Source organism: Mesoplodon bidens, assembly GCF_964165515.1.
Source record: "Mesoplodon bidens genome assembly, contig: HAP1_SCAFFOLD_129, whole genome shotgun sequence".
NCBI classification, from domain to species: Eukaryota; Metazoa; Chordata; class Mammalia; order Artiodactyla; family Ziphiidae; genus Mesoplodon; species Mesoplodon bidens.
In genome coordinates, this window is record NW_027671294.1 from 199,906 (window position 1) to 212,865 (window position 12,960).

The 12,960-nt window shown below is 44.3% G+C and overlaps 1 protein-coding gene across 1 annotated transcript in view; it reads left to right on the top strand.

Annotated features, from left to right (window-relative positions):
• LOC308611596 (cytosolic carboxypeptidase 4-like) overlaps nt 1–12,960 on the top strand; it is a gene marked incomplete at both ends in the record, with an annotated part of 109,984 nt that overhangs the window by 44,212 nt on the left and 52,812 nt on the right. The window lies entirely within an intron of this gene.

Here is a 12,960-nt window from a genome sequence, read left to right on the forward strand (position 1 = left end):
ATATGGGAAAAGAATCTAAAAAAGTGTGGATATATGTAGATGTATAACTGATTCACTTTGCTGTACACCTGAAACTAACAACATTGTAAATCAACTGTATTCCAATAAAAATACAAAAAAAAAAGTTAATTACAATCTAGCTGTGCTAAAGTGAGGAGGAAGTGGCTTCCTGCTGAGAGCAGTTTCCTGCAAAGAGCTGTTTACACTAGCTGAGAAAGGCTGACTTATTTTTCTACCCATACACACACCCCCCTGAAGCTCAGAGTTGAGTGTCCTGATACACCATGTGTAAAAATCTGAATGTAGTCACATGACAGTTATTAACTATTTCTGTGTAAAACATGATGCATGGGCCCAGGAGAAACCAATAGCCAGTGCAAATACCGTCTGATTCAGGCTTAGAGCCTTAAGTGGGTTTCCAACGTGCTAGTTGTGCTTAGCAAATGGAGTAGTACACTGCACTAGGGGCTCAGTTTTAGAGTTTCTAACTTCTACTCTCCCTCCAGAGCTCAGCTCAGACCTCATTCCCTCTGAAAACACTTTCCCTGGCTACCAAGACCAGGCTGGATGCCCCTCCTCTATGCTCCCATAGGCTCTCCCAACACAACATTGATTATGCTGCATTGAATTTGCTGTTGCCCATCTCTCCCAGCAGATTGCAAACTTTTGAGGGCAAGGGTCATCTTTGCTGATTGTTGTATTACTTGCATCAGCACAATAAAAAGCCTAAAATAAATATTTGTGTACTAAATGTTTAAGTGAATGAATGAGTTATAATATCTACATGTATAAAAAAAGGCAATACCGCCCCCTACTACCCTGTACTACTGAATCCAACGACCCATGCATAGAACCAATGATATTAGTTCTAATCTCTGTTTAACTATACAAATGGACTGTCAGGGAAATGATAGCCTGCCATCCTCCACATATAAACCAAGTTTTATTGTCGCATTAGAAGGATGTATAGGCTTATTTGCTAATTCTGCTGAGCTGTCCACATAGACTTTTGTGTGAGTCTCAGGTTCATCCTAACACGAGAGAGCTGGATGAGAACTTCCCTTATGGTCTTTCTACCACTAAATACTCAGCCTTCATGTCTATCAGGGTTTCTCAACCTTAACACCCTTGCATTTTGAACTGGATAATTCTTAGTTGTTGAGGCCTGTCCTGTGCATTTTGGAATGTTTAGCAGCATCCCTGGCCTTTTCTCACCAGGTGACATTGCCAGTTATAATGACTAAGATTTGTCTCTAGACACTAATAATTGTGCCCTGGGATGTGAAAATTGCCTCCTTCTGAGAATCACTGTTGCATATTTGATCACACATTAGCTGAAGCTCATTCAGGGTTTCAGATGATCCCTCCCAAATACTTTTATTGGTATTTCATAGAAATGCTCTTCTTGCATAATTGATCTTAAATTCCCCAGCACTGGTGTCATTCCTGTGGGTTCACATGAAGTAAGAATACGATGGCAGAAAGTCTTTATGAACATGCAGAAGTTACTTGGGAGGGAGGAGGTTCTAGAGATCTAGAGGATCTTAGAACAAGGACAGCAGAAATTTCCATTGCAGGGCTTCCCTGGTGGCGCAGTGGTTGAGAGTCCGCCTGCCAATGCAGGGGACACGGGTTCGTGCCTCGGTCCGGGAAGATCCCACATGCCGTGGAGCGGCTGGGCCTGTGAGCCATGGCCGCTAAGCCTGCGCGTCCAGAGCCTGTGCTCCTCAACAGGAGAGGCCTGCGAACCGCAAAAAAAAAAAAAAAAAGAGAAAAAAAAGAAAGTTCCATTGCAAGTGCCAACTCCCATGTGTGGGTAGGATTCTGAGATCATATTTGAGCTCAGCAGGCAAGAGGGCTGTTTTTTCTTTTTTAAGTTTATTTTTTATTGAAGTATAGTTGATGTACAGTATTATACAAGTCACAGGTATACAATATAGTGATTCACAATTTTTAAAGGTTATACTCCATTTATAGTTATTATGAAATATTGGCTATATTCCCTGTGTTGTACAATATATCTTTGTAGATTATTTTATACCTAAAAGTTTGTACCTCTTAATCTCATACCCCTATACTGCCCCTCCCCACTTCCCTCTCCCTACTGGTAACCACTAATTTGTTCTCTATATCTGTGAGTCTGCTTCTTTGTTTTTATATTCACTAGTTTGTTATACATATTTTTTAGATTCCACATATAAGTGATAGGATACAGTATTTGTCTTTCTCTGTCTGACTTATTCATTTAGCATGATGCCCTCCAAGTCCATACAAGTTGCTGCGAATGGCAAATTTTCATTCTTTTTTATGGCTGCATAGTATTCCATTGTATATGTGTATACCACATCTTCTTTATCCATTCATCTGTTGATGGACACTTAGGTTGCTTCCATATCTTGGCAATCATAAATAATGCTGCTATGAATGTATCTTTTTGAATTAGTGTTTTGTTTTCTTTTTGGATACACCAGGAGTGGAATGGCTGAGTCATATGGTAGTTGTATTTTTAGCTTTTTGAGAAACCTCCATAGTGTTTTCCACAGTGGCTGCACCAGTTCCCACAAACAATGTAGGAAGGTTCAAGAGTGCTGTGTTTAAATAGCAAAGTCTTCCATGGATTTGGGGAGGAGCAGTTGCCATCTTTGTTCTACCAGCCTAACCAAAGTATTGTGTGGCATGTAAGGTCTGGGTATGGATGGTGCCACTGCACTTAGGCTGGGGTTGCTGTGGGGGGGATGAGTGTCATGGAATTCTCTAGTTGCTTCAAATGCCTTCATGCATAAGTAAGACTTGACATTGAATGTCTGTCAATTTACATCCCAGATGAGTTTGTGTCCACTGAAGCTAAATGCAGGAAGTCAGTTTCTGTCTAAAATTCAAACCCTCACCATCTGGCACTGATATCTGGGAATATTTATGTGAACCTTTATCTCCTGAAAGCAAACTCTTTTTAGCTGGTGATGATTTTGGCCTTGATACTTATCAGTATAAAAGTGGGCCATTTTAGTATATCTCTATAATTGCATTACAAAAGGAGAACATTCCCCAGTTAAAATAGAGCCAGAAGGACATATCTACTACCCTGGGGGCAGTAAACATGGGTGGGCTTGTGAATCTTAGGTCAACAAGGCCCTATGACGTAGTGGGTGGTGGGAGGCAACCCTCACCAGTAACGGGGAGAGCAGGGCTGAGGGATCTGGGAGCCTTGGAGCTGCCCACCATAACAGAAAGAAAGGGAAAGAGCACCAGGTTGCATAAGAACAATTTTGTTATTTTGTCTCAGCCCTTTCTTCCATCAAGTAGCTATTGCATGAGAAGCCAATGTAGGAAAGGTAGATGGCGGACAGAGAGAAACGAACCAAAAGACAGCTCTCATCTCTTTCCTTTTCCGAGGAACAACATGCAAAATAAAGCCTTGGAAGTCCTAGGCCTCTTTTCCAATTATTTCCGAAATTTAGGATCCTAAAAATTAAAGTCATTGCTCATTCAAGGGTCCTTTCTGTATGTATGTGGGCTAGAACGGTCTAATCCAGATTCCTTACTTTTATTGTATCAGTTCCCCCTCTCTACCTACGCATGTGCAAACACTAAATTTTCTTGTATTGAAAGCTTTGCCCTTTTATGCTTTACCCTGCACAAAAACATTTAGCTTTTTATTACCAAAACTTAATAAGGCTTTGAGTAATAAATAATGCTTCCATTGCAGGCAGTTTTTTCTCTAATTAATAAAAATAAGACATGGTCCTTTGCCCCTGTCCCTTTTTTAAAAAAAATTAATTTCTTTATTGAAGTATAGTTGATTTACAATGTGTTAATTTCTGGTGTACAGCAAAGTGACTCAGTTATACACATATATACATTCTTTTATTTATTCCTTTCCATTATCGTTTATCCCAGGATATTGAATATAGTTCCCTGTGTAATTCAGTAGGACCTTATTGTTTATCCATCCTATATGTAATAATCTGCATCTACTAACCCCAAACTCCCAGTCCATCCCTCCCCCAATGCCCCCTCCTCCTTGGTAACCACAAGTCTGTTCTCTATATCTGTGAGCCTGTTTTTGTTTCATATTTCATTTTATTTTATTTTTAAACCAAGTTATGTCTAGTTTATTTATTTTTAAAATTTTTATTGGACTATCGTTGATTTACAATGTTGTGTTAGTTTCTGCCGTACAGCAAAGTGAATCAGTTACATATACACATATATCCATTCTCTTTTAGATTCTTTTCCCATATAGGTCATTACAGAGTATCGAGTCGAGTTCCCTGTGCTATACAACATTTGTGTCATATTTTAGGTTCCACATATAAGTGATCTCATATGGTATCTGTCTTTCTCTTTCTGACTCATTTCACTTAGTATGATAATCTCTAGGTCCATCCATGTGCCCTTGTCCCTTTTTCTATCTGCATCCACTCTGCCTTTCTCTCTTTTATCTGTGTCTCTACCTGGACTTCTGTGTCTCTTTTTCCTTTTTTTCCCCTCATCTTCTTCTCCTTTCTCATTGGTCTCTCCACCTCTCCCTTTTTCTTTCTGCTCCCTAACACCCTTTTGTGAGCATTAGGTATAAATGCAGTTTGGAGAAGTGGTGGCCTGGCAGTGGTGCTTGGAATGAGCGTGCACCGTGGGATTCTGCCTGATGTGTACTGGCTCCAGGGATGAATCTTCACGTAACGCCTTGGTAGTAACCTTGCTGCCCAGCTTTAAAGGTCACATTCTCGCAACAAGGAAAGACCTGAAGCACTTTCTGGTTCAGGCCCTACATCTTAGTAAGAGGATGATGGGTCTACTTCAGACCACTCTCCAACTTCAGCATTAGCATTCAGAGGAGTCTGGGAGTTTGCATAAGTTGGGGCAATGGGGAGGGTGCAGGGAATGGGAAAGTGAGTTAGTAAAGGGAGGGAGACAGAGAAGAAAGAAGGGAGGGAGAGATGCAAGGGAGCTCGTGGGAAGTTCGGCAGGAAGAGGAGGTTCTCTGGTGTCTTCCTCGGTGAGCTCCGCCTGGCTGGCTCACGGGGTCAGCGCAGCCTGTTGCTGGCGGGGGTATAGGAAGGAGGGGACTTCTGGCGCCTAGAGTCCTGATCATGGCCAGACACCTCAAGCTCTCAACGGTCCTCTACTATGGCCTGGCAATCAGCAGTGTAGGGACTGGAGGACTTGGTGGCCAGATAGTTGCTCTACAGCAAAATGTCAGGGAAGGGGCCATGTTTGAAAAGCCCCAACTGAGGCTTTTGTAGGAATTCTAGGAGCTCTGAGGAGTTCTCAGAATGGCATCAGTGTTGTAGGATGGTTGGCAGTGTGATTCCTTTGAACTTCTGACATACACCAGTAGCCGTAGGGTGGCACAGACTTCACAGGGCTCACATGTACAATCTGTGTTCCCACGGGACCTGGAATCTGTCCTCCTGGCTTCCCAGGCTGCCTGGACAAGCCTGGTGCCCCAGGGTTCTGCCCACGGAGTGTTTCCCCTTCAGTTTCCAGAGGAGGGCCATGGAGTCAGACCATCAGAGCTGGAGAAGACCTTCGAGGTTGTTTAGTGCAGTGGTGTTCAAACATTTTTTTCTTTGAGTAGAGAACTCAGAGCCCTGTCTGTCCGTTTCCCAATGATTCTCCCCTAAGGTGGCCTCTGAGACACGTTCACAAAACTATAGGGCTCCCTGAGAACCCAGAAAACTACTAATCTTTCTAACAATTGAAATATATTTGACACTTAACATTGTGTACATGTAGCACATTCTCGTCATAGATGTACATTCTAGACTTGCTACATCTATGTTGCTATATCGCTATTAGAGCAGTAATTTGCACCTCTGTCACATCACATAATTATCATTTCTTTGTAGTGGTTGGAATAATTAAGATCTAGTCTCTTAGTGAGTTTGATGACTACAATACGAATTGTTGTCTAGATCCCAGAAAACGGTTAGTCTTATCCACCCCTCTCCGCATTTTCACACAGGGAAACTGAGGACCAGAGAGAGGGAGTGACCCACCCAGATCTCTGAGACTTAGAAGGTTTCTTGTCCAGCTAACACTGGTTCTTTCTTTTGTCTCAGCACAAATGTCTCTGTCAAGGGTATTGACAACCCCCCATCTCTGCCCAGGGTTAGGTTTCCAATTAAACCTTTTCACTATATTTATACTAACTCTAAATATACTAACTATAACTAAGAACTAACTATACTGTAATCAGTGAGTCCTATATTTCTGCATATGTGTTTGTGTGTATGCATTTTTGTGTACGTATGCACGTATTTTCCCTGCAGGGTCTACCTCCATGGGCACTGGGATCCCTATCATAGCCCGCACTCCTCACACTGTGCTGTACCCAGAGAACCTCTAACACACTAATGTTAACTAAAGAAGGATTCCAGTTTCGTGACTTAAGCCTCATACATTTGCTTCCAATATGCCTTAGTGAAGAGGCCAGCCCAATTCCTGTCCCCAGAAAGAATCAAACTGTGGTGTGATTATAGACCCAACGTCCTTTCTGCCATCATAACTTCTGGAGAAGCAGGCCCTATATTTCTGTGATGATCCAGAAATCTGCTTCAAGTACTATTGCTAGAATTTTGCATTTGTCACACTGGGATGGACTGCTGTGATCGACTTTGTATGAATGCAGACTAGCAAACTACATCCGTCACACGGTGGGATTGAAATGACAACGCACACGTGTACCATTTATCGACTGCTTAGCGTGTCAACCACTGTATATACCACTGCATGTACATGCCTAGTAAGGGGGTATCATCATCACCATTTCACAGGTGTAGGAACTGAGGCCTGGAGAGGTTGGGCTACAGAGCTTACCTGCTGTAGACCCTGGGACCTGAGCTCTGTGCACACCAAGGAGAGATGAACAAGGGTAGGTTTATTTAGCCCAAAGAAGATAAGATCAAAATCTGAAAGGAAGCTAAATAAATACTTTCTAAGTATTAGAAGGATTTGTGTGCGTTTGTATGTGGTGGGAGCATCTGTCATTTAGTTTAGGAAAGAGCATCACACGGTCCATCCCATACAAGCATCTGAAGGGGACCCAGTGAGAGGTGCCAACACACCAACATGGCTGTGCAAAGGGCCAGAGTCTCTGCTGTGAGGCTGAGCATCAGGCGAGGCTGATGAATGACGGGGTGAGTGAGAGAAGGGAACAGGGCCGGGAAGGATTACAGCTGCTAGTTCCCTTTCCCTGCTGGCTTTGTCAGGCCCCCGAGTTGGGGGTGGGTGCTGATCGTCCCTGGCCACAGACCGCAGCTCATGTACTTCCTCTTCCTGCCATGTGGTGGTGCTGTTCTTCTAGTTATCTTGGCCGCGCCAGTCCAATATTTGTTTTCGGTGAGTAATTTGTTTATCAGGAGGTTATTTTAATCTAATTCTGGCCATATTTGCTATTCCACACTATCTGTGCTTCCCAGCGTTAGCAGCTTGCATGTCTTGAAGGAAATTAGCTGAAGATGGTCCCGGAGGCATTCGCTCTGCCATTATTTAAGGGAGCTGGGAGGAGGCAGGGTGAGCGGAGCCCAAGCCCGGTGTTGGAAAAGTTGCTGGAGTTTGTTGCACTCCCAGTGAGGTTAGCGGGGTTGAGAGGGACTTACCCAGGGTAGGGAGCATCTTGCATCTCGCGCAGGTTTTTTGAGGGCTGCCTCTGGTAGAGAGCAGAGAATCCTGCAGTTACTTTTCCCCATCTCCCCTGAACCCTTGTGATAACCTGTTACCTTCTTCACCTTTGCTGCCAAGGCCAAAGGCACGACTTAAGTAAGATGCCCATCTGCCTTCCCATGGTTCACAGGCATCCCACATCCCATTTGATAATATGTTTCATGAACTGTTCTCTGCGATCCCTCAAGGAAGAGGGCAGGAAGGTGGGGAGTGATAAGAGAATTATTGTTTATGAGAGTACCTTCAGGGAATAATGATCAAAACTATTAATTACAGAGCAGTGGCACTTGCCAGGCACGTTATATTCCCATTTTACATACAAGGAAGTTGTAGTTAGGAGAGGTTAATCATTTTTTCCCGAAGATCCCATGAATGGTAAGTGGAGAGCTGAAATTCAAACTCCGTTGTGACTGTCTTCAAAGCAGAAAATCTTCCTATTTCAAGGATGAGTCTCACCTTCCACATGGAGTCAGGAAACCTGGACTTGGCTAATGGGCATGGGACCTGAAATTAGTTCTTTGTCATTGTACTTGATTTCAGTTTGGTTTTCCAAAAATGGGAGGGCTGTACAAGTTGAGTGGTTTGAGGGTGCTTTAGTAGAAGAAACTTTTTTTTTTTTAAAGAAATCCTCTGAGGAGATGACACATCTAAAGCAGATAAAACGGGAGCAGAAGTGGGAGATCCCAGTGAATCACAGCCTGGCCTTTCCCTTTTCACCTCTTCTTTCCCTGGCTCGTGATTGATGCTGAGAAACTTCCATGGAAGTTCCTCAGGGCTCGAAAGAATCAAGTTTGAAAACCTCTGAAATAAATATTCTCATGGGACACTTTCAGAGCTCAGTAAATTGTCAGAGATTATAATTTAAAGACGGGCTGATGCATCCTTTAGGAGGTTTGGAACACGTGCTCGTTTTTACTGTGTGGTGGTCCTAAGGAAGAGCTAGTCAAGTTTGACTCAGAGAGAGATGTAAAATTGTTATCTTCATCCTTGAGCCTTAGTCAAGTAACTTTTGAGTCTCTTGGGATTAAGACGCCGAATTAAACAATTAAACTGGACCTAATTAAATGAGAAGGGTCAGCTTCCGGTGGAAATGACAATGGTTGTTAGTATAGGCAAGATGGTGCACTACCTTCCCAAGATGGCCAGGATGTTCCCAGGCACCCACACGGGGTCTAACAGAACTGTGGATGGCGGTGGTGTGTTTTCCTTGCCTGACATAAACTGTTGTCTGCAAAAAACCTTGTTGTAATAAGGTTGCAAGCAATCCTGGTTCTCACAACTAAGCAGGCTGCTGTGTTTCAACCAGACTATACTGTTTTCTGGCACTACAGACCTGGTTCTATCTCTAGGGCTTTCCCTCTGGCCTGATTATCTGTCTGCCTGTAGGTTTGGGCCATGATGTTGCTTTGACAACAGTGTGAATGTGTTCAAGGAAGCTCAGGCTCGTGTGTGAAGGTCGTGTGTGTTTGCTAAAAGCTCAAACCTCTTACTCTAGAAGGTTGATCCACACACACTTACGTACTTTGTTTTCATTCTGGGGAATCAGGGGTTAACATCCAGGCTTGCTGAGCTCTAAATGTTCTGGATTTCAGAATTTGTGTCACCCTGGCATAATGAATGACTGGCTATGGATTGACAAAGATAAGGTATCACAAAGATTGAAAGAGATAGACAAAAAGATAAACATCTCAGAGCTCTGAAAGTGCACAGTAGCTTCCTCATCCTATTCAGGATTGACTGTACAGTTATTTGTTTATGTCAGGATGTAAGTCAGATGCTTCCAACAGACTTCTAATAATAGCAGTTTGCAGAGCACTTTTTCATATATTATCTCATTTAATGCTCACCGTAGTCCTGCAAGACAGGTAACTATTTAACTCTTCTAGAGCAGCAGTTCTCAGCGTGAGTGATTTTGTCCCAAGGGAACATTTAACAAGGTCTGGAGACATTTTTCATTGCTACATCTGCAGGGGGTGTGGGCGCTCCTGGCATCATGTGGGTAGAGGGCAGGATGCTGCTAAATATCCTACAATGCACAGGGCAGCTGCCCCCGACCCTACGACATAATATTCGGCCTCAGATGTCCATAGTTCCAGGCTGGGAAACGGTTCTGTACAAAACATTGAGGTTCAGAGAGGTTGGCTGACTTGCCCAAGATTGCATGATGTGTACCTGGCACAGTGGGACTGAAATCCCACTTCATTTCACTACCAGAGGATTTCAAATCTTTTATTTTTATTTTAAAGAAATAAATTTTAGGTATTAAACTTGAAATGAAAACCTTGGCAGAGCCATTTCATGTAAACAGCTGATGGTGGAGCTGCTCTGGTGGCAGCAGGGGTCAGAGACCCCGCTCAGCCTCTTCCTCAGCCCCTCCCCCAAATCCCAGGGACACCCAGGCTGCCTGGCAACTGCTACACGCATACAAGGAGACCCAGAGAACATTAGGCCCCTGTTGGCATCCACAGATCTTCTGGATTTCCCTGAGCTGTTCCATTTTTCTGAGTAGAGGATGACAGCATCTGAGTGTGTGTTTTAGTGAGAAGTGTTGGGCAGTGGAGGGGAGGCATGGGGGTCAAGTAGGAGGCTGCTGCGGGCACATTCCAGGCGGTAGGGAAGGGGCACTCGGAGGACCATGGGGGATAGGAGTGGAGTTCAAACAAGGAAGCGCAAGGCTCACTCTTGCTTCAGGACTTTTCAGTGCTGTGCTGCCGTATGACATCAGGCCAAAGGACAGCAGGTCAGGAGTACAGAGGCTGAGCTGTTTACCTTGCTCTGTGCATGCTCAAGGCCTGGAAACATAATGCAGTGTGAACCAATTTGCACGTGATGTTTGCACGTGCAGATTTGTTTTCCTGTAGTCCACACTGCTTGTCTGTACTCTGGCCAGAAGCAGGCAACGCCGCTGACAGACAGGTGTCTCCCTCGTCCATTGACAGAGAAAGGCAGGCGGGGAAGTGCTCTGTTTTTCTTCTTCCAGGTCTAAATCCTGGCTTTCTTCTTTAAGTGTTGCCTTCTGATGAGTAAACAGTGGAAATGGCAAAATGAAACTAGGAGGAAGGTTCTCTACAATAACCCAGAAGGGACTGGGGCTCGTCTTAGGGCTTAGCAGGTGCTTCTTTGCCTACGAAGAATCTAGACTCAAAAGAAAACTCTGGATGGATAGGAAAACTCCTGGGAAATTTTAGGTCCAGGCAAAGATGATCATTCCTAAGGGCTGTCTTGCAGAGATGTCAAAAACAAATAACAAAAAGGAGAGTGAGAAAATCTGACCGACATATCTGCCCCCCCGACCTGATTTTGCACAACCCGCTGTGATGAATGTCAAAGCGGTGGGGGTCCCGCATTCTGATCTCCGCCCTACTGCTCTCCCCTCACTTTCTTCACCTGGCTTTAGCTTCCAGACTTTTTGTTATTTGCACTCACCAAATTTGGGCTTTTCTACTTGCTTCCCTCTCCAGATTCCTAGAATTTTCTGTCCCCGGATCTCTGCAGCCTGATTCTTTCCTACATTCCGGTTTCAGTGCTAATGCCCCCTCCTCAAAGAGTTGCCCCAGCCACCCAGTCTAAAGTAGCAGCCCCACCAGTCCCTCTAGAATCATTCTTTGATTTTCACTGTAGCACTCGTCATTGTCTGAAGTTACCTAATTTGTGTGTGTGTGTGTGTGTGTGCATCTATTTGGATCTGAGAGTCTCCCCAGCTCCCCCATGGGAATGCAAGCCCCTAAGAGTAGAGACTTTGTGCATCTCATTTCCTGCTCTAATATCCCCAGTGCCTACAATACTGCCTGGCACATACTAGCACGTAGTAGTTGTTAAGTGTGTTTGTTGAAAGAGTGAATGGTGGTTCCTGGAGTTTAGGGGGTATGAGTATGGTTTTAGCTGATAATTCACCGCATACCTAGGCACAGCAAGATCTGGCTTTCAGGGCAAACTGTCTCTGCTTATTCCCATACGCTGAGCAAACCTCTCAAGCGATCATTTCTTGCTGGGAACAAGCTCCTTTTAGAGAATTTTCCAACTAAATATTGAAAAATTAATCCTACTTCCTCAAATCTAGGATGTCATTGACTATAAGATGCTCCAATTTTTATGTGCCATGAAGAGCGAAAAAATGCTGCCAGTTGTCATTGAAACATCATCATTGGTAAGGAGCATCTTAATTCTGGAAATGCTAAAATGTGAAAAAATATATGCCTTAGAATTGATAAAGTACAAGGTGAGATTGATTCATCATATGGGATACAGGGAAGTGGCAGGGGGTTCTGGTCTGGAGTATGTCCCTATTTGTTAGTGGTCCCTTCCCCTGTAGCACTGCAGCCTAATACCTTGGACATGGTACTCTCCAAGGACCAGAGGAAGAGCTGGGTGTGTGGAGGAAGAGGCAGATATGGCTTCTGAGGCTTTCTCAAGAGTGGAGAAACTTCTATGGCTTGGGAATGTATCTGTGGAAAGGTATTAGAAGCAGTTGGTGATTCAAAAAAACCCAACCAGCAGTAGGCAAGTCTAGATTGAAAACAATGCTATGAAGGATGGTTTCTCAGCCTTCTTAGCCACTCTTTCTGAAGCTTAGGAAAAGCATCTTTCATTTTCAAAAGGCAGTCAATGGGAAAACAAGATTTGCTTGAGACCCAAATTTCCTTTAGAGCCAAGTTTACTGAAAAGTATCTATTTTACAAAGAGAAAAAAATACCTGCAAGCTAATTCCATATCATTATTCTTATTTGAGCTAATGATAATGGAGTGTAATTTCCATTACTGCTGACATTAAGATTAGTTATGTTTCGGTACATACAGCGCGGCTTCTCCCTTGTGAGGAGCGTCGAAGCAGCTGCCGGGGAGGCTGAGAGCGACTCCGCCTCGGCAGCCCTGCAGCCACATACTGGGCCTGACTTCCCGGCTGGCCTCAGGGGTCCCTGCCGGGCGTCAGGAGGGGTCCTGAACATCTCCTCCAGGGAGCCGAGGCACCATCGGCTGTTAATTTGGCTCTTTATTTATTTATTTTTAAATTAATTAATTAATTTATTTTTGGCTGCGTTGGGTCTTCGTTTCTATGCGAGGGCTTTCTCTAGTTGCGGCAAGTGGGGGCCACTCTTCATCGCGGTGCGCGGGCCTCTCACTATCGCGGCCTCTCTTGTCGCGGAGCACAGGCTCCAGACGCGCAGGCTCAGTAGTTGTGGCTCACAGGCTCCAGACGCGCAGGCTCAGTAGTTGTGGCGCACGGGCTTAGTTGCTCTGCGGCATGTGGGATCTTCCCAGACCAGGGCTTGAACCCGTGTCCCCTGAACTGGCAGG